The sequence below is a fragment of the Musca autumnalis genome, unplaced genomic scaffold, assembly GCF_047663935.1.
Source record: "Musca autumnalis isolate F117 unplaced genomic scaffold, ASM4766393v1 scaffold_3, whole genome shotgun sequence".
Classification (NCBI taxonomy): domain Eukaryota; kingdom Metazoa; phylum Arthropoda; class Insecta; order Diptera; family Muscidae; genus Musca; species Musca autumnalis.
The window spans coordinates 57,547,989-57,570,690 of NW_027411866.1; the positions used below are offsets into that span (position 1 = coordinate 57,547,989).

Consider the following 22,702-nt stretch of genomic DNA (forward strand, 5'->3'; position numbering starts at 1 on the left):
CGGTTCTGAGTTGGGACCCACCAAAACTGATGAATACTGAAACCCCGAAAACCACGGATGAGCTAGAACTTGCATTCGCAAAAGTTCTAAAACCAGGCGGTCACCTGCGAACGCGCCTACAGTAGAAGCAGAAGCAGTGGATGGTTCACAGAACCACGAACAAACCCCGCAGCAAAATATAGTGGCGCCACCAGCAGCAGCACCCCATAACTCTCCTAGCAAGAATTTATTATCAAAATGAGAGTGTCAGAGGAGGAAGCACTCGAAAAATGCCGCACGGTGCTTCGAAAAATGAGAGAGGCAATAAACAAACAGCGGAACATAAGCAAAGACGTCCAAAGTGGAGTATCGGAACTGGACGAGTTACTAGATGTAATTACCGATTATCGACGGAATTGGAAAGCAGCTGAAAAAGAACGGCAAGCGAGCAAGTCCCAAAAAGCAGATGAAGATGTGTGTTTAATTACAAAAACACCTAAGACATCACAGTACAAAAAGAAGCGCACCTAGCCCAGTTGAGACAAACCCGGAGAAAAAACATAAAATAAATCAGAACAAGATACAAGAGAAGCAGCATCAAACCGAAACCAATCAGGGAAGGAGACTGAATGGAGATTCGTAGACAGAAGCAGAAAGTCGCGTGCGAAGAGGCCAAAGCCGAGACCAGATGCCGTCGTCATAAAACCTCGTGACGGCCATAGCTACGCAGATGTGTTGAGGACGCTTAGGAAAAACGTGAACCAAGAAAACACAGACGTGGAAGTTCAATCCGTCCGGAAGACAAAGACCGGCTCCATACTCCTCGTAATGGGAAATGGAGGGAACAAAGCGCAGTTCCGTGAGACAATCATAGGGTCACTTAAGGACGAAGCCGTAGTTAAAAACATGAAGACGGTGGCCACTGTAGAAATTAAAGATCTCGACGCGCTCACGACAGAAGAGGAAGTATTAGATGCTATAAACAAACAGCTTAACATCGCAAAAGAAGATGTGAAGGTGCAACTAACGGCTACAAACGCGCGAGAACAAAAGAAAGCGTTCGTGTCTTTACCTGTGATTGACGCAAATAAACTCATTGACAAGCGCAAGATATTTATAGGACTGGGATACGGTCATATAAAATACAAGGAAGAAAGGAAACGATGCTACAGATGTTTCGAATCGGGTCATATGCAATGGGAATGCAAAGGCCCCGACCGAAAAGGAATGGGAGTGTGCATACGATGTGGCCAGGAAGGACACAAATTGAAGGAGTGCAGGAACGCAGTGAAATGTTGCATTTGCTCGCAATACAAGAACAGTCGAGCAAGCCACATGCCAGGCAGTAATAGATGTAATCCAAACAAATACAGACATCTATGAGGTTCCTCCAAGCAAACATGCATCGGGGAAAAGTTGCACATGCACTGCTGTCCAAAATTGTCCAGGAAGAAAAATCTGATATCGTCATAATCAGCGAGCAGTACGCAAGCATTACAAGTGGAAGTTGGGTCGAAGACATATCAAAGACAGCTGCAATTTGGGTCCCATGGAGCAAACAATATATAAAAAAAGCGGCCATGGAAATGGGTTTGTATGGATTCAAGTAGATAAGGTTACAATTATCAGTTGTTACCTTACTCCAAGTGATAACATCGATACCTTTCAAAAGAAACTGGAGAACATTGAAGATTTCGCAATGTCCCAAAATGGAGATCTTATAATCGCGGGAGATTTTAACTCCCGCGCAGTCGAATGGGGGATGCCGACAACAGACCCCAGAGGCAATCGAATAGTGGACATGATTGCTCGACTGGGTGTAACCACAGTTAACATCGGAAGCACTACAACTTTCAGACGACCTGGGTGCGAAGGGACCATCCCTGATGTAACTTTTGTCTCAGATGGACTATTTAATAAGATCAAAGAATGGAGAGTACTGGAAATATACACCGGAAGCGACCACCAATATATCTCATTCTGCTTAAAAGAGAACGAAAACCTTCGGACGAGGTGTACAACCGTAGCTAGCAGAAAATGGAACGTTAATAAACTCAAAACAACCACACTACTCTCGGAGATGGATAGGCTAGCGGTTGTAACACAAAACGAAGCAGACGCTAAACAAACCGTCAGAGATGTAATGACACTTATCACAAGTAGCTGCAACAAGGCCATGCCAAAAGCAACTTCCCGACCAAAGCGAAAGGAGGTGTATTGGTGGAACACCACGATCGATGAGTCCAGACGAAACTGCCTGAAGTTGAGAAGAAAATACACCCGAGCTAGGCGAAGAGGCGATGCTCATATGGAACACGCCTCATACAAAGATGCCAAACAACAGCTGCAGAACGCCATTGAGACCAGCAAGAAACAGAAGTGGGAAGAACTGAGAGAGAACATAAACCAAGATCCATGGGGACTTGGCTACAAGGTCGTGATGCAAAAACTAGGATCAAAAAACACGGTTGCCCAAATGGATGAGGACATAATGGATAATATTGTGAATACCTTATTTCCAAAACATACCATTAGAGAAGATTCAACAGAACCAGATTCTCCCACAGACATACCACTGTTCACCACGAACGAACTGCAAGCAGCTGCTCAAAGTCTCAAAACTAAAAAAGCACCTGGCCCCGATGGTATTCCAACCGAAGTTATCAAAATAATAGCAAAAAACCGCCCTGATGTACTACTTAAAATGTATAACAGATGTTTAATAGAAGGAATTTTCCCGGACCCATGGAAAACACAAAAGCTGGTCCTATTAAGCAAAGGAAAAGGCGAAACCACAGAACCATCCTCGTACAGACCACTCTGTATGCTCGACACAGCTGGGAAGCTACTAGAAAGGTTAATCAAGCCCAGATTAAATGAAGCAATACAAGCTGCAGGTGGTCTCTCCAGAAGACAATATGGCTTTCGTCCCGGTAAATCAACAGTGGGAGCCCTCAAAGACGTAATAGACACTGTAGAAAGCGCACAATGCGGAAATCATTATTCCCGGCCCATTATACTGCTAGCCACTTTAGATGTAAAAAACGCCTTCAACAGCCTGCGATGGGCGGACGTAATAGAAACGTTAGACAAGATTTTCAACATTCCGAAGTATTTACTTAAAATCATCCGAGACTATCTGAGAAACAGAAAGCTGGTGTATGACACCAAGCAAGGTAACAAATGCATACAGGTCACGTCGGGAGCGGCACAAGGTTCTATATTGGGTCCAGATTTGTGGAACGCAACCTATGATGAAATTTTGAAGATCGAAATGCCACATGATACCTACCTTGTGGGATACGCAGATGATATCGCGGCGGTAATTAAAGCTAGGAGCATAAGCGAAGCCCAAAGTAAACTGCGTCAAACAATGATACGCGCGAAAAGTTGGTTGGATGAACATGGTCTTCAATTAGCTCTCCAAAAAACGGAACTGCTTCTCCTTACCAGGCGACATATTCCCACTGAGATTGAGATGAATGTAGGTGACATAAGAATCCCCACAAAGCAGTCAGTAAAATATTTGGGGATGAGATTAGACTCAAAGCTAACATACACAAAGCAGATTGAGTATGCTACCACTAAAGCTGCAAAAATAACCTCGCAACTAAGTAGACTGATGGCAAATACAGGTGGTCCTCTGCCAAGCAGGAGAAAAATTCTCATGGAGGTGAGCAATAGCATTCTGTTGTACGGTTCGGAAATCTGGGCCCCGGCCCTAAGAACCCAGGTCCGGGCGAGTAAGTTATTGTCGGTGCAAAGAACATCAGCCCTACGGGTAACTTCGGCCTACCGCACTGTATCCGCAGGAGCTGTACTTGTTATAGCTGGAATGATCCCCATTGATCTACAGGCGATGGAGCGCCATAAGATTTTCATCGCTAAGCAACAAAGTGAGCCACAAGCGGAATATGCCATGACCGCACGACTGGAAACTTTAGAAACTTGGCAACAACGTTGGCAAAACGAAAATAAAGGTCGATGGACACATAAGCTAATCCCAGTAATAGAAAATTGGCACAACAGAAAACATGGAGAAGTTAATTACTATATAACGCAGATGCTAACTGGTCACGGATATTTCCGTAAGTATCTACACCGAATGGGGAAATGCAGCACACCGTTTTGTATATACGAAGAAGAAGAGGTGGTCGATGACGCTGAACACACGTTCTTCAAGTGTAACCACTGGACAGAAAGGCGACAAATACTACAAAGCGAGATCGGACACGTTGCAAGCTCAAGCATTATAATAAAAATGCTGGAAAGTGAAGCTGGATGGAAAGCGATATCGAAGTTTGTGGAGTTCGTTCTCCGCAAGAAAAAGATAGACCTTGATATGAACCCATAAAATAAGGCAGCGGTGCCTGGACGCAGGCAATTTTTGAAGAAGTTGGTGAGAGGCACCACTAAGGGGTCCACCTCGAAGTAATGCGTAAGCGGTTCCGAGGTGGAAGCGAATCCCGGGGGAGGAGAGAGGTGGGTTTTTAGCCGGTATAGACATGAGTCCGGCATACGACGACTGTGACGACGTCGCCACATGCGTAAACGCATTTTCCCATCTCTAACCGCAAAAAAAAAAAAAAAATTATTATTATTATTATTATTATTATTATTATTATTATTATTATTATTATTATTATTATTATTATTATTATTATTATTATTATTATTATTATTATTATTATTATTATTATTATTATTATTATTATTATTATTATTATTATTATTATTATTATTATTATTATTATTATTATTATTATTATTATTATTATTATTATTATTATTATTATGAAGTTCGAAGATAGGCCATATCGGTTCACTCCTGGGTTGCTCTCTCAAAACTTCTCGAAGTCAGTAACCGATTTGGTCCATATTTGGCACATCGTAGTATTTCTTACAGACTCGGATTATGTCCAAATATTGACTACATCGGATCACTCTTTCCGGTACCTCCCACAAGTTTAAGGGTTCGTTTGGGAATTTTTTTTTTTTAATTTTTGGCAACACGTTCTGCCAGAGGCCCTAGTTACAACGCACTGTGGTCGAACTTGTATGGCAAGAGCGACCAAAAATACTTACTGTGCCGATATCAATACGAAAGTTTCAGTAAAGGCTAGTTTAGCAACACAAATAAAAATAAGCAAAAAAAATTCAACAGATGCAACTTTAGGTATAACTCCCATAGAACGGTACCCCTTGATTTCTGCCATTTTGAGGACTTGACAACATCTTTCAATGAAATTGACTAAAATTTGGCTATCGGTTAGTGTTAGAAAACCTTCTTGCAAACATTTTTTGAATTGGGTCCACGTTTTGATAGGTTCCCAATATAATTGTACCGCCCGATTTTCGGAATTTTGAAGGTTTTATATAAATTATTAATTCGAAATGAGAGATGTCTCCCTTGTCCCGTCTGGGAACAATTATTTTTGTGGAACAATTATTTTTAATTCGAAATGACCGAAATGCCACCTAATCTTTCCTGGAGGTAGGCTACCCCCAGAAAATTGTCGATTGATGCAGGCCCACACTTTGATGTTGTCTCCATAAATCGGTACCACCCAATATTCGGTAATATTAGGGTTCTAGCAGTAATAACACTGTGCGACAACAACAAAAAAATGACGAGGAAATTCGAGTAGATTATGAAAGTAGAGCTAAAAATATGAGACACGTGTATCGGCGTTTTAAAAGTTTACGTCGGAAAGTAACCAAAAGGCGGGGCAAGTTCCGCCCATTTTTAATTTTTTCGAAATATTCGAGTTAAAATATCTTTGAATCCTTGCATTTTAGGTATATAGTGTCTTTGGCAACTTTACAGAGGAGTATGTGGGCAATATTTTTGTTAAAAATTGTAACCCTCATGCGGTTCATCAAAGGGGTCTTTTTCAAAAATCTTTCAAAAACTCCTTAAAAATGTGATTGTATCAAATCCAAATATTCTACAAAATTGTTCGCCATAAAATTTTACTATAGGTCTCAGAATACACCAAATCTCTAATTCTTGTCTAATCGCCAGAAATCTCAAAAATGAAAAACACGTTTTAGGTTTAAGTCGGACTTCATCCGAGTTTATTCAAAATTGTCCCACAAAACATAATTTTAGAGCAGCGACGACCACAGAAATACAACCAAAGCGAAGACATGTATGAACGTATGAGTGAAAAAAGCAACAACCACATTATGTTTTTGTTTGTTTTCATTTATTTACACTGTACGTGAGAGAGAGAAGCAAATGCAAAAACAACTCAGTGGGCGCCCTCACTATACGATCTAAGCAAAGAAGCTCGTCCCTGTTTTAGAGAGATGATGTCAGAGACAAAAATATTCCTCGTCAAATTTCACTATGGGTCACCAAAGAAGTAAAATGTCTATTTATATTTTATATCATGAAAATATCAGTATCAATTTTGCTGAAAAAACATGAAAATATTTCTCAATTTTTTTGATGAAAAATGTTTCCTTCTTTTTTCGAGTTGGTACATGGAAGTAATATAAAACTTGGTTATAGGTGAAAAGTGTCAAAGGATGAAAATTTCTACACAAAATTTCACTGTGAGTTTCAAAATAAACTATATATCTATGTATACTATTTCCTTAAAAAATTAGATTACAAATTTATATATATTAGGATGAAATTATATGTTTTAATTTTGGACTTAATTTTACATAATTCCATACTGGATCAAAATCTAGCAAAATCCTTTACTTTTTGGGAATATTGTTAAAGAAAGAAATGTTCCAAATGAAATTTCATTATGGGTCTCTGAATAAAAGAAATCTGTAACCATAGCATATAACATTCTTAGGAGCAATTGTTTTTGATATATATATGTTTTAGGGCAATATTTCCCAATTTTCATACAGATTGTCGTTGTGATTGGATACTGTAAATATCATATTGATGGTTTTTCGTTGTGAATTCATACAGAAGATGTTGTACGTTCCATTCATAATGCTTTTGAAATATTTTGTGGTGCATATATATTTGGAATATAAAAACCCACATTGGACCTGCCCAAATTGCGTATTTTTAGTACTTTCAACATAAATTCCGTAGTTTGGATAAGCCATTGGTTTCTTATATTGTAACTGAAAATATATAAGAGGTCTACGGCTATGGTCAAGTGAAAATATAGTTGTCATATGGGCTCTCACATGCACAATTTGGTGTGGTCCAAAAAACTACAATAATGGGGCTAACTCCTACACGACTTTTCCCATTATTTTGGAAAAAATTGAATTTTGTTGCACAGTGTAATCAATCAAATTTTACATTGAGGGCCACATTTTGGCGTATCCTTCATATAACTGAACCTCACAATGTCTTTTCTATATATTTAAAAAGCTGAAATGTATCACCTACACATTTGAAAAAATTACAAAAACACCCTGAAAGGTACCCTTAGTATTTTGTTTCTGTTGATTTAAAACTTTGCAAGGTATGTTTTTAATAATAGAAACATTAAAAATTGTTGGGAGTCGAACCCGCACATTCAGTGTTCAAGGTTGATGTACTTATCATTAGACCACGGTGGCATCCGCTGAGATTAGGGTATGATATTTCACCACATTCATTTACATAATTGGTAGATTTAAAGCTCAGCCTCCATGAGGTGACATCCGACAATGGCATGAGGCTGATCGATTTTGCAACGGCAAAACATGGTAGAAAACAGCGCCAGGTTCCAACACCTCGACATACACAAGGCCACGAGGAGCGAATATCAATTCGGAACATTTCCCTGTAACAGCTAAGGTACGTACGTTGCGGCACAAGGGTGATCTATCATAGGACGAAAGCTGGCAGCACAAGCCAATTCCGCCGGAAAAGCGCAGTGGCAAAAAATAGCGCAATATCTTCAAACTGACACAAAACACACACCTAAATAAACCTTGGAGTCAGTAGCAACACGAGCGACAAGGAAAAATATCGGGAAAAGAGGAGAAGCGCATTTTCAGAAGAAATAGCAAGAAAAACGTGAGCGTAAGAAATTCAAGATGTTCAGGAGTCAGAAAGAACGGATCAATCGTGGCCGTCGTAATATTTTTTCCAAACTTAGTTTAAGTTCGGAGATTGGCCACTCTTTCTGGTACCTCCCATACAAATCATTTCACTAAAATGGTGAGCACAATACCTCTCGAAGGCAGTAACCGATTTGGTAAATACATTGCTCATCACAATATTTTTACCAGACATACAGTTGCGTGCAAAATTATAGCAGTGCGGAACTGCTATGTACGAATTGCAATAGTACTGCTAAAAATCCTTAAAGCAATTCAATTATCTGCATCAGGCGAATGCTTATAAGGTGCCTGACCTCACGGGCTAAAATATTTTACATAAATATGCAACTATTAAGAAATACCATTAAAGTTTTCTGCTCAGGAGGGTCTTTCGTATGCAAAATAATAGCAGTGCAAGTAAGCCAAGTAAAATGAACATGTTAAAAGCTATTCATTTATAACTTTTTAGAGTTAAAAAGTATTTTGGAATGAAAATAAGACCGAATACAGACAATATGTGCACAAATGTGGATCTTTACTGCCTTTAGTGCATCACTGCAGCACAGAAGATCATAAACATAAAAAAATAAATTTTCCAAGGAAACACTTACCACATAGTGGAATATATCGGTGGTATTTTATCAAAAATTATTTGTTATCCATCATACTACGGATACTAGTTTTGGAATTTAATGTAAACATAATCTGACAAAGTGAAGGAAATAAGACCAAATCTTTTGGAAACGTGCTGAATAACCACGTTTATGGATTGGTATGGCCTTCAATTTTGTTATCCAGAACTAGAACTCCGAGATATGAAACCAACAACTTATAAACATAAACTAAGATTAGCCGGTTGTAGATGAAGCATAAAGTGACCTGGAAGCTATTGCAGAAAGATTACATTATTTACCGCTAAAAATCGATACCGATGACTTTTATAGTCTCGACATGCTCTTAAACCAGATTTTTAAATGTAATGACTTTTTAAGTGTTCCATAGTGTAATCTATCTGCAATAACTGTCCGGACTGCAAATCATAGATTAAGTTTGTAATTGGCACTTATCGGTCCACTTCTTCCGGTTCCTCCCCGACTAAGGTTCTAAAATATTTGCTAACATGGTACTCGAGATATATCATAAACGGAGCAACCAATATGGTCCAAACTTTGGATCTCCTATGATTTTGTCCAACTTTTGTTTACCTTCGAAAGTCGTCCATATCGATTTCTCCTTAGGGTACCTCCTACACAAAAGTTCAACATTTGTGTTTAAGTGCAGTTTGGGGTCTGTTCGAAGATTTTTTATTTTTTTTTTTTGGGAATTTATACCGATGTGGTCCGGTTTGCTGTCCTTCAGGTACCTTCTCCGCAACACTTTTGCAAATGCAACACTTAATCCAAATTTATATTTTTTGTCGGCATGTTCAAACGTCCAAAAGGGGCCACAAAATCTGAAAACCTAAATACACAATTATTTGGGAAAGGCTGCTTAGCTGACATTCGGTTCGATATTGTCTATATGACTAGGAAAAAAAACGATTCTGAACCACTGTGCGGCGCGAATAAAGAAGACACCACCTGTGGGGAAGTTTTACATGCCTTTAAGGCCTGGGTACATAAGCAGTCTCGCCTGATTGCCTTGCTTTCCTGCTTCATTTCTGACATAATAAAAATAAAAGAATAAGGGCAAAACCTATATTATAGGTTTTGTCCTAAAGAAGGCCGAGGGAATTTCGAACTGGGTTGTCCCTTTCTTTTTTATTCTTTTATCAGAAGCAAGCATGGTAATCATGCGAGGTAGCTTATGTACTCAGGCCTTTACTGTGTATCGTTATGAAATGTTAAATATTAGAAAGACTTTTCTTTAAGATTATTTAAGATTATGCCTCTTAAATTACTTAACCCATTTCGTACTTGGTGTTCGATTTTTCGAACAGTAAAATCACTTTTTTCAAAAAATATTTTTGGATGAAAAAGGTAAAATTTTAAAAAAATTTAGTATATATATTAAGTATCATCTGTCAGCAAATAAAAAAAATTGTACTGGCATTTTTTTACTGAATACTTCCTCGACGATTCATACATTACAAACTTAATCTTCTTTTTAGTAGTGTTACCTCCCAAAATTCGTTGCTTCAATTTCTCTGGGACTTAAATATTCTTTTTATACCCTCAGCCTTTAGGCTAAGGAGGGTATACATATACACTTTGATACGATGAAAATGTGCCTCATCGAAATAATGGTTTTAAACCCCAAGTATGTTTGGACGAAATGTGTTTCAGACAATTTGGAGTCGATCTAGCCATGTCCGTCCGTCTGTCTGTCCGCTGGCTGGAGCGCACGATAACTCTCGAACGGATGAACCGATTCGGTTCAAACTTTGGCTTTCGTAATATTTTGCCCAAACTTAGTTTAAGTTCGAAGATAAGCTACATCGGTCCACTCCTTCCGGTACCTCCCCCACAAAAGTTCGAAAATGTTCGGAAAGTTTTTGCGCACGATAACTCTTGAAGGAAGTAACCGATTTGGTCCATACTTAGCACGTCGTGAAATTTCTATCAGAATTAGATGAGGTTCCAATATGGACTTAATAGGTCCACTCCTTCGGGTACCTCCCACACAAAATTTCGGAAAAGTTCAGTTTAGGACCTATTCACGAATCGCTTTGATTTTTGTTGTAGTAACTTCTATAAACTGTCCTCTATACGACAGTACAAGTTTCATCAGGGGAAGTCCATACTTGCTGAGAAAATAGCCTGAAAGTTACGAAAAACTCCTATGACACCGTGTGTAGTGGTTGGAGCGCAAGATAACTCTTGAACGGATCTGCCGATTCGGTCCAAAATTTGGCCTTCGTAATATTTTGTCCAAACTTAATTTAAGTTCGAAGATAAGCCATATCAGTTTACTCCTTCAGGTACCTCACCCCCCAAGAGTTCAAAAATGTTCGGAAAAATTCTGCGCATGATAACTCTTGATGGTAGAGATCGATTTGGTCCATGCTTTATATATCTACCAAATATATATCAGGTTCGAATATGGACTACATTTGTCCACTCCTTCGGGTACCTCCCACGCAAAATTTTGGATAAGTAAACTTTAAGAACTGCTCTGGAATCAATTTGATTTTTGTTGAAGCAACTTTCATTCACTGCCTCAGTTACGACGGTAAAAGTTTTTTTCAGGGGCAAGTCCAAACTTCTTGAGAAAACAACCCTAAAAGTGTAAAACACTCTATGGCACCATGTAGTGGCTGGAGAGCACGACAACTCCCGAACCAAATACTGAGTTGATCCACACTTTGCATATCGTAATATTTATTCGAATATTAGATGAAGTTCGAAGGCGGTGCTTGTAGGTCCACTCCTTCCGGTACCTCCCCCCCCCCCCCAAAGTTCGATAATATTAGCTAAAAGTACACGCGATATTTGTCGGTTCATACTCTTAAAATTTTCAAAACCCCTTTTTGGAAAAAAGTGTTTCAATTCACACAGGCTGAGGGTATATCTCTGTCGGCAAAGCCGACTGATCCTTTTTTACTTGTTTTTTTTTTTTAATAAATACAAATATTGATGAATATAAACGTATTGCTTATTGAAATATGTATGGTAAAATTGTGACATCTCTCTAGAGAAGTAATCATAATATTTCCATTAACGCCATTAAATTTATAACGAAGAATCAACATAAAAATGTAATCTCCAGGTATTTTTCTAATACATTTCTAATACTACTTTAAATTGAAGAATCTGAACACAAATTTAATCTCCAGGTACTTTTCTTATAAATTTTCATTGATTACATCAGTAATTTATATACCTTAGACCGACCAAATTTTGAATTTAAAATTTAATGTTTTTCATTTAACCCAAAAACCTTATATATGGCATTTTATGACGTGCCACCCGGCGATCTTTGTTTCCATAGTAATTTGTATAGGAAAAAAGGTACATTTTCACGAAATATTTCTAAAAGCCGCATTTATGGTCCAATCGATGCATTTTTTTTTGTCGGTCTAATATACATATTGTAAAATTACATTTAAGACACGCAAATCATTACAAATATAGCTAACAAAATCAATAACTACATATTTACAAGTGTTTCTACAATAATAAGAAAAACAAGTTACATACGAGTAGACATTATTTGACATCTACATTTCCATGGTTTATTAGATAAATGTCTGGCCATAAATATTAGGCCACATTAAAATATGTTAATCTATGCCTTAACATTCACTAATGAATTCAAATGATGTTAACATATTGAATTGTCAGACAGGCATAATAATGTGGGGCTCGACACAAATCTTAACCTAGGCATGGAAAGCACACCACCACCACCATCAGCAGCAGAAGAATCACCGTATTTGCGCAAACAAGAAAAGAGTGCTAAACAAATTGTTATTATGATATTTTATTGCCATCCCTGGTGGATACTTTAGGTTGAGTGGTGAATAAAAAACTGCATACCTTTGGTGAAGGGGGAGAGTTAATACCACATAAGAGAGAGAGATAAGCAAAGAGAGTAATATATACATATATTAAGAGAAAAATAGAGACATAACAGCGTACTGTGGACAACAAAACAAATTCCCATAGTGGTAATTTGGTTGGTTCCATCCAGTAACACTCGAAATATATTCTGGTGCCCGAATCTACATGCCACATTGGTCCCCACACAATGCATGTGTGGTGAGTAAGCTTTGATTATACATCTCCTCCCCGACATTGACAATGCGAAATTTAAAAAAAAAAAATCTTCTATGTATCCAGAGGAGCAGCAAATGGAGGGCAATACTATAAAATTAAATTATACACATTTTGACATTAGAAGAAGACTGAAAATGAAAAATACGAACAATCACACGAACACACACATATTTACAGGGAGATCCTCTATGAAATTCAATGTTTAAAATTAGTAGTCCTTTGTAAATAATAAAACTAATGCTGCTACTGCTACTTCTACACTCTACATGCACACTCAAACAAACAAGCATATAGCACACATTATATGTGCATATACATACGTACATTGAATTCATACAAATTTCTTGTAATACCAATAACTGTTTTGATCTTTCAATTTCGTATTATTCACTGGTTCGTTATGTAATTTATTATTCTCCATTTGTTGTAGTTGTTTTTCTTTCTTTTTTTCTTTTTTCACAGAAAATTTTTATACGCCACAAAATATGTAGCAGTCATCGCTCATCATCATTATCATCTTCACAAATCTTTAGCAAAAAAGTAGTGAAAAAAAACAGAAGAAGTGAAGAAACAGAGATTTTTTTCACCAACGAAATATTGTCATATTTGTGTTTTACTTCTTTGTCTTTCAGCTTTGATACAAAACTACATATGTATGCACTGTAATTTTTCTTGAAATTTTTATTTTAAAGATATTTTTTCCATCAGTTTTGTTATATTTTCAGGGTTTAGTTCAACAATTCAAGTGTGTATGTTGTGAGTTTTTCTTTTGGTATGTGTAATTATTATTATTCTTCTTTTTTTTTTTTGCTTTTGTATAGGGATAAAGGTATAAGTTTTGTGCGTTGTTCTTCTCTTTAAAATACTATTACATCCGCAGACTTCAAAGGATAATATAAAACTAAATGTTGACCACTTTTGTTGTATACTACTTATAATATGTACACCACATTTGGCCTATTAAAATGTCACTCGAACTCTCACCGTTCTCCGAGATTCTCTCTTCGTATAATATGAACATTTTCTTCAATATTCTCGGTGTTTCAAACTGAGTTGCCGTTTATTGTGTGAAGGAATTGCTTTGGTGGCGACAAACAAATGTGGGGGAAAACATTTTTTATCAGCATAAATTAGGTTAAGTATATTGGCAGTTTTTAAAAAAATATACAGTTTGACAACAAATGTATTGGAAAGACCAACATTGTAAAAAATTTCATATTAATTGTTCGTTTAAGGCAACAAATTATGTAAAAACTATACGGTTTTTGTGTAAATCTCCTGCTATTGGTCCCCAAAACAATATTCCGTCGAAATATATAAAGGTTTTTTGCGATTTATAGCAAATGCGGACTAAAATAAGAATTATCTACTACTTGGGGTGACAAGAAAAGAATTGCAAAAATTACCAAATCTATGGTTTCTTGGAGAATTACCAAAGTAGTTGGAGCTTTAATGACCTTAGTTAACCCAAAATTAAGGCTCGGTATGTTCCACTCTAAGGGTATTGGTTTCCCAATTTTTAGTACATTTTGATTCTTCGTTGGAGGATTTTTTTCAAGTTTTTTATTAGTTTAGTGTTGTTATATTACATCCGCAATTTACACAAATAAGATTAATATGTCATGATCTGGCTTTTGGAATGGTGTTAGTTGAACATGTTTGAGATTTCTGGATCCCTTTTACTGACTTTCAGAATAATGACTATGAAATATTTCAGAATACCTCTGGAAATATAGGGAAAAATAGACCATCAGTGCAGTATTTTGAAACGACCTACAACAAAGCACTATTTCCTCTCTCAATAGTATTAGAATGACTTAATTTTCTACTAAATGGATAGATATTATCCTCCCAAAAAGTGTGGTATATTCTTTACCAAGCAAAATAGTATGCGAAATCGGGTTCACGGACATAATAAAGATTGGGAAGACATCCCTACTGACATCATTAGGAATCTTTAATAGATTTTATTCTAACCTGATAAATACCTCGGCCCAAAATTCTGATTCTGATTTGTTACAAATCGCAAATAAACTTAGCTTTGGAATGTTGTATTCAGGATTAATGCCTGAGATTTGCTCCAAATAGTTTTTACAGAACTTGTTGCCATAAACGAGCAAATAATATATTTTTTACAATTTTGGTCTTTGTAATACATTTGTTGCGTAATGTCCATATCTCTAAAACTCAACGAGTTACAACTTATTTTCTAGGAGTTTGACATAAATCATTTACTCATTGAGCGATATAATTATTATTTTATTTATTTATTCATTCATTCATTCATTCATTCATTCATTCATTCATTCATTCATTCATTCATTCATTCATTCATTCATTCATTCATTCATTCATTCATTCATTCATTCATTCATTCATTCATTCATTCATTCATTTATTTATTCATTTATTTATTTATTTATTTATTTATTTATTTATTTATTTATTTATTTATTTACTTATTTATTTATTTATTTATTTATTTATTTATTTATTTATTTATTTATTTATTTATTTATTTATTTATTTATTTATTTATTTATTTATTTATTTATTTATTTATTTATTTATTTATTTATTTATTTATTTATTTATTTATTTATTTATTTATTTATTTATTTATTTATTTATTTATTTATTTATTTATTTATTTATTTATTTATTTATTTATTTATTTATTTATTTATTTATTTATTTATTTATTTATTTATTTATTTATTTATTTATTTATTTATTTATTTATTTATTTATTTATTTATTTATTTATTTATTTATTTATTTATTTATTTATTTATTTATTTATTTATTTATTTATTTATTTATTTATTTATTTATTTATTTATTTATTTATTTATTTATTTATTTATTTATTTATTTATTTATTTATTTGGTGCACGAAACACGCTGTATATGTCCGATTTCAATTAAATTTGGAATGTGCGACGGTTAGTTCAGAATTTGGTCGATTTAGTCTTGAAATAAGTGTGCCAAATTATATAGAAATCGGTTCAAATTTGGATATAGCTCCCATATATATTCTCTGCAGATTTTAGGCATTTGATGCACGAAACGCGCTATATACAGTGTTGGTCACACAATTAGCACACCCCACTACCAACATTTATTTTGCCTAAAAAGACCTTCAAAAGTAGTTGTATTGAATGAAGTATTTGTACTAATATATTCTCAGTAGTATGCTTAAAGAATAAAACGCAATATAGAAACTGAAAAATAACTGTCAATTTGAATAACCTCGAAAAATATAAAAAATGCCCTAAATTCACTGGACACGTAATTAGCACACCTTAAAAGAATCACTAATATTGTGAATAGTTTCAATATTTTCGTCCATATTCAGTTTTAAATCCCTTTCGTTTGGGAATAAGTTCCAATCTGCTAGTTATACTCTACACCAATCTCCGAAATTTCAGTGTCAGAAGGGAATTATATGGGGTACACTTTGGGTCCGAAGGACTGATGGAAATTTCAGTTTTTTTGTGTTTTTTATCGAATTTTTCACATGTAAACAAATTCATTGATGCAAGTAGTTCATAGAAACATCAAATAAAACATCATATTCTTGTTCATCTTTGTAAATTTGCGAATGGTGGGATGTACCCACCAGCAGTGTGCATCTGTAAAGTCCGTTTGCCACAAAAATTTTCATTAAAAGCTGTAATATGATGTTTTGAGCTATTGATTTTATAAATACTTATCCATCTGGACTGAATTTTACCGATATGTCGTGATGTATGCCACGATAAACCTATGTTCATCTCTATGGGACCTACGCAAATTTCAATAATTTTCTAAACATAAGGCAAATGGGAGATAGTCTAGTGATACCGCAAGATAATATGCTTCCCGGAGCTTAAAACGATTAAATTTAAATTCAATAATCCAGATAACATTTATTTTGAATAGTATATGCCTACTTTCATGGATTTTAACCAATTTCAGCAAACCTCAAAATCCTTTGTTGTTAGAAAGGGTTTATACCTTTAAACATACTCATGTGCTACGTGTTCACCTAGTGATTTGTTGACAGTTTAGTAGTAATAGGTCTTCGGTGTTATTCAGACGTGTAATTTGTAATAACAAATGGTGTTATAAGTTGATCCTTCTTCACATAAGGGTGCATTTTATTGATCTTCTTTCTATAAACCCCTTCCAAATCGAACATTTCCTTGAATGAATCATCGACCTTAAACACTTTTTGAAAAGTTTTTGCACTTTATATTTAAATTTCGGTAATCGGTTAACAATTCCAATAATTTCAGATCCAATTGTACATTTGTTTTTAAAGTTTTGGCGACTTTCTGGCGTTTAAGAGTACATTACGAAAAATGTTCCACTATTGGGATATATTTTGAGATTCCGAGGTGATAAATTATTTTTTCTTTCAAAACATGATTTGTTCAATACGTTTCGAATATGAATTAGCTTTAATATAAATAAATTTTTGTATATTAATTGAATTAAATTAAAAAATCTTAGGGTGTGCTAATTATATGTCCCCTTCATAATTTGGGCGTTTTCACAAAACTTTTATTTTCAAAAAAACACTGATAATACTATTCACTTATATCATTAAATCTGTTAAATACATTATAGAAAAGGATTTTGTTTACGAAAATATTTCAATTTGCCGTAACAAAACTCTTAGCTGACTGAAATCATTTTGCCCCAAAGGGGTGTGCTAATTCTGTGACCAACACTGTATGTACGATTTCAATAAAATTTTTAATTTTTGGCGGGATTTGACCTAGAAATAAGTGTGCCAAATTATATCGAATTCCGTTCAGATTTGGATGTAGCTCCCATTATATTTTTGACCGATTTAAGGTATTTGATGCACGAAACACACTATATATGTCCAATTTTTGAAATTGAAATTTGGACTATGTGAAGGAATTTGGTCTACAAATAAATGTGAAAAATTATATCGAAATCTGTTCTGATTTGGATTTAGCTCCCATATATATTTTACATATTCACAGTGGTGTAGGGTATTATATAGTCCGACTTTGATCCTTTCCTTACTGGTTATTTATTTTTTTTTCTAAAATAACAAATGTTTCACAGGTATAAAGAAAAAATTGTATCGATAGATTTTAAAAAAATTAAGAAAAAATAGTAATCAAAATAAAAAAAATGAAAATATACTAAAATGGTTTGCTGATAAGCAAAAGGAAATCTCAGTTTTTAAGTTTCAGCCACGGAAATGCGACTGTTAAAATCGTGTTCAGTTCGAATTATCGGCTATAATAAATATATTAACAATATTTGCCTTGGCTTCTTAACAAGCTTATCTAAAGTGTAAAAGCGCTCCATTCTATACATTTATTGTACTGGTCTTATCATTGGTTGTCATTATTTAATACGGCAACCCTGTTTTTCAGCTCTTTTTTAATTCTTAGAGAGTATTTTTACATTCACCTAAATGCACAGATAGCCCAGTGAAAAGGTGAGAGAAACCCCAATATTGCCGATGTGCTTGTGTTAGTGTAAAACGAACGATTGACATTTAGCAAAAGGAAATCTCAGTTTTTAAGTTTCAGCCACGGAAATGCGACTGTTAAAATCGTGTTCAGTTCGAATTATCGGCTATAATAAATATATTAACAATATTTGCCTTGGCTTCTTAACAAGCTTATCTAAAGTGTAAAAGCGCTCCATTCTATACATTTATTGTACTGGTCTTATCATTGGTTGTCATTATTTAATACGGCAACCCTGTTTTTCAGCTCTTTTTTAATTCTTAGAGAGTATTTTTACATTCACCTAAATGCACAGATAGCCCAGTGAAAAGGTGAGAGAAACCCCAATATTGCCGATGTGCTTGTGTTAGTGTAAAACGAACGATTGACATTTAGCACGTCAACGTAATCGTAAATCACTCGAAGCTATACGATGCCATTGTATTTTTTGCGAAAGGCACAGGATCTGGTATTTATTGTTCGTGAAAAGTTGAGACCGACTACAACAAATTTAATAGAAGAAACAAAAAAAGAACAAAAAATCCTTCCCTCCAGGCGAATGAAAGTCTTAATAATTCGCACATGCACATTATAGACAAAGAGTTCTTTTCGTCCGTCCAACTCCTCCGTCCACATTCAACCAGTATTTTATTTTATTATCATCTAATCAAAACCTCATCTCAGCTGAATTTTCTCGTAAAATTCTGTCACTTCTCTCAAATCTCAATGATGACACATTGATTGTGTGTATGTGTGTTTGTTTTTAATTCCGATACGCTCTATGACCGATAGAGACATATGCTGATATAATAACTTGGTTAATAGAAAGCCTTAACGTTTACTTAACACACTGTTGAGTCACTGCTCTGCTCTTAGTATGTGCCCCATTAGGATGTATTAAGGTTGGGGCAGCAAATAACAAAAGTTTTTTTTTTCCCTCACCTAACTGTATTTGTTTTTCCTGCTGCGAAATAATCTAAAATCACACAGTGGTTAGGAGAAAAGACTAAGCTTTCATCGATTGACATGTATTTATTTGCCATCCGAAGGAATGCAAAGAAATGATAGGGAATAATGTAGAATATTTTAAGAACAGTTGTAGGGCTATAAAAAAATTGGCCACATATTTACAGTCGTTTTAACCATGACTGTCCTTAAACGATTTGGCAAAATCTTTGCACATCGTAATGTTTCTTCCAAACTCAGATCAAACCAAGATGAACCAAAAACTTCAAGAATGTTCGCAGAAGTACGGAATGGTACAATTTTCGAAGCCAAAACGATGACCTGGGTGATAACCATTTATCATAAACATTTCTTACTCACTAGCTTTGTTCCTTTACGTTAAAGTTTTACAATTTTTAACTCGAAAAGTGTTCGTTAACCCCAAAAAGTAGAAAAACTTGAAGCAACATTTAAGAGAGAGCATGCCAAAGTTACTCTCTTTTACTACTTTCTGCTCGACAAATTTCGTGGTGTAAAAAGTGGAAAATCTGTCAAACTGCTGATTTGATAATTAAGACAAATAAGAAAACAACGAAGTGGGGGAGATACCCTAAGGAAGAGATCAATATGGACCCTTTCGAAATTAAACTAAAGTTGGACAAAATATTAGGATATCCAAAGTTTGGACTAAAGCGATATCGGGTGTATGGCTCAGCATCGAATTTAAAGTTTGAACAAAATATTACGAAGGCCAAATTTTGGACCGATATTGTCCATATTCGAACCTGATCTATGTCTGGTAGAAATTACGATATGCAAAGTATGGACCTATCGGTTACTGCCTTCAAAAGTTATCGTGCGCACCATTTTAGCGAAAAGTTTTGAACTTTTGTGGGGGATATATGGACCATCTTCGAACTTAAACTATGTTTGGACAAAATATTACGAAGACCAAATTTTGGACCGAGTCAGTTGCTCCGATCGTGAGTTATCCTGCGCTCCAGTCATCCAGACAGATGGACGGACATGGATGAATCAACTCCAAATCGTTTTAAACGGATTTCGACCAGACATACTTGGGGTCTAAAACCTATGTGTTCACGCTTGGCACGGTGGTGCTGAAGGTTTTCGGCAATTTACACACATACAAAGCGATTGCTAAGAACGAGCGCAACAAAGAGAACAAATGTTTTGATTTTGTTGTTTTTCAACAGCCAGTTACAAAAATATTTGCAACAATTGCATTTTCTAAAATACATACATTCACATTTTTTTGTTCTCTTGTTGGTCACGTCTGTCCAAAACCCATTATTTCGATGAGACACATTTTGGTCGTATGAAAGTGTATAAACCCTGGTTAGCCAAAGGGCTGAGGGTATAAAAAAATCAATTAAAGTGCACCGGTTTTGTTGGCTCAAAAATATTCTTTAGAATTCTTCAGAAAGAAAAGAAAACTATCTGCTTGGAATATTACTGCTACATTCATATGTTCTCAAACTGGGCGTTTTTGTCGCACCTTCAAAAATACAATCACCACCTTTATTTCCCATAACCTCCTTTTATTGACACACATTAATACTTATGGGGTAGTCATTCATTTGACGAAAATGAAAAGAACATTTGCCAAGGGCTGTGGATATTGATGATGATATTAGAAAAAATTATTACGATGAAATGTCTTCAAAGATGTGAATGTGTAGGTGCTCGGAAAATGCTGTCAATGGCCGATGAATATCTAAAAAAGTATTTCGGCCACCAAATGAACATTTAGTTTGTTCTCTTTGGTTAATTTGTAGCCAAAACTATGAAAAGATAATTCAAAAGTGAAAATATTTCGTTACTTTCGATATTCCTCCATAACAATGTGCTACACCAAAATTATGCAGGCGTTCTAATGTACCAATTCGGGGTTGTTGGAGTCCAGAATACCTTTGGAGACGAGAACACCTTCGGTTTCTTTAGGTCACTTCATTTTTACAATTTTATAACGGTAAATGTAGAGGGGTTATTGTGAACATAAATTTCCCGTGAGTTTTCTCACTCTCTCCTTTAAGTTGAAACGGTTGAAAGACAAATCTCACGGGGAATTTTCGTTCAAAATAAGCCTGTATATTTTCTTAGTAGAGTCGAACATTATATTTCCATTAAGCCATTTGTTTTTTAAGCCTTGTTTATGAGAATTTATTTGAAGTGTGAAAAAAACGAATGAAAAAAAAACAAAAAATTGTTTTCATCGGACTCTAGCTGCTTAGAAGACAACAAACAATATAAAATTATTGTGTTATTATAAAAATATTGAAAATTAGAAAAAAAAACAAAAAATCGGTTAAAAAGTAGATGAGTTGTGCATTCGTAATATTTTGCCCAAACTCCAGCAAGCCTGCCAACACCAACTCGCGGGGAGTTTCTGATTTGTCAGTCCATTCTTCTTGAAATACTGGTTCAAAGGCTCCAAAACCCAAGTGTAAAAAAACTCTCAAACTTTTTCTAAATTTTCTTCCAAATTTAGTTCAACTTAATTTAATATTTCTAGTTCTCTATAAGTCAGAAGTTTGCTTACTAAAATGTTTGCACTATGTGTCAATGATTTTGGTATATTCCCTCACCTATTTTGAAGCAAACTCGTGATACAAAATCAATATATAATTAATTCTCTTTCGAGTTGAGCTGTTAGGCCTTTAGAGATACATTGAAAAATTAGGAGTCTACCGAAGTCCCACGCATCCAACCATTACACTACGTTTCACGGGTGGTAAATCCGATCTTCAGGTGTATTAGGATGTTGTTTTTGTGGCAGACGAAGGCAAAGCTTGGTAACTGGTATATATATCGAACTTCATTAGATAAATGTATATGCGAAATTATGTCAGTTAATTGAAACTCCAAACTTTTCCTATAGTCCTGCTTTGGTAATCCCATTTTCCAATGTTCACAAATACTATGGTAAGTTTTATTCCTACATCATTAGTAATTGCTCTTCTATATCAGAAGATTTTATTTTTTGATCATCAATTATTGTCTACTAAAGTTTTTGACAAGTTGATGGTGGCTTAGAACGCTAAGACGCCGGCAAACTTGACACTCAGTTGTCGGAGACCCAGGTTCGAATCCCAGCCTGGCTCATGCTGAAATTATTTTTTATTTTTGCCTTATTAAGGCGAAGGCCATTTATAGCAGGACTATAGGAAAAGTTTGGAGTTTCAATTAACTGACATAATTTCGCATATACATTTATCTAATGAAGTTCGATATATATACCAGTTACCAAGCTTTGCCTTCGTCTGCCACAAAAACAACATCCTAATACACCTGAAGATCGGATTTACCACCCGTGAAACGTAGTGTAATGGTTGGATGCGTGGGACTTCGGTAGACTCCTAATTTTTCAATGTATCTCTAAAGGCCTAACAGCTCAACTCGAAAGAGAATTAATTAAATATCACTATAAATGGCCTTCGCCTTAATAAGGCAAAAATAAAAAAAAAAAAAAAAACAAAATCAATATATTTTATATACGGAATAATTATTGTGTTTGCTTCTTTTTTTTTTTGTCAGAGACTGAGGATA

General features: G+C 35.1%; 1 protein-coding gene across 32 annotated transcripts in view; it reads right to left on the minus strand.

Annotated features, from left to right (window-relative positions):
- Nucleotides 1-22,702, minus strand: part of Tomosyn (syntaxin-binding protein tomosyn) — a 171,222-nt gene that overhangs the window by 109,545 nt on the left and 38,975 nt on the right. For 8 of the 32 annotated variants that reach the window (XM_073978888.1, XM_073978883.1, XM_073978876.1 and 5 more), the window contains exon 1: nt 13,035-13,615. The exons of 12 other annotated variants lie outside the window; for them this stretch is intronic. The gene's annotated coding sequence lies outside the window, so the exon portion shown is untranslated. Of the gene's footprint in view, nt 1-13,034; nt 13,790-22,702 lie in introns of those variants that run through there. 12 more of the 32 variants (XM_073978890.1, XM_073978885.1, XM_073978878.1 and 9 more) reach the window with 5 other exon arrangements.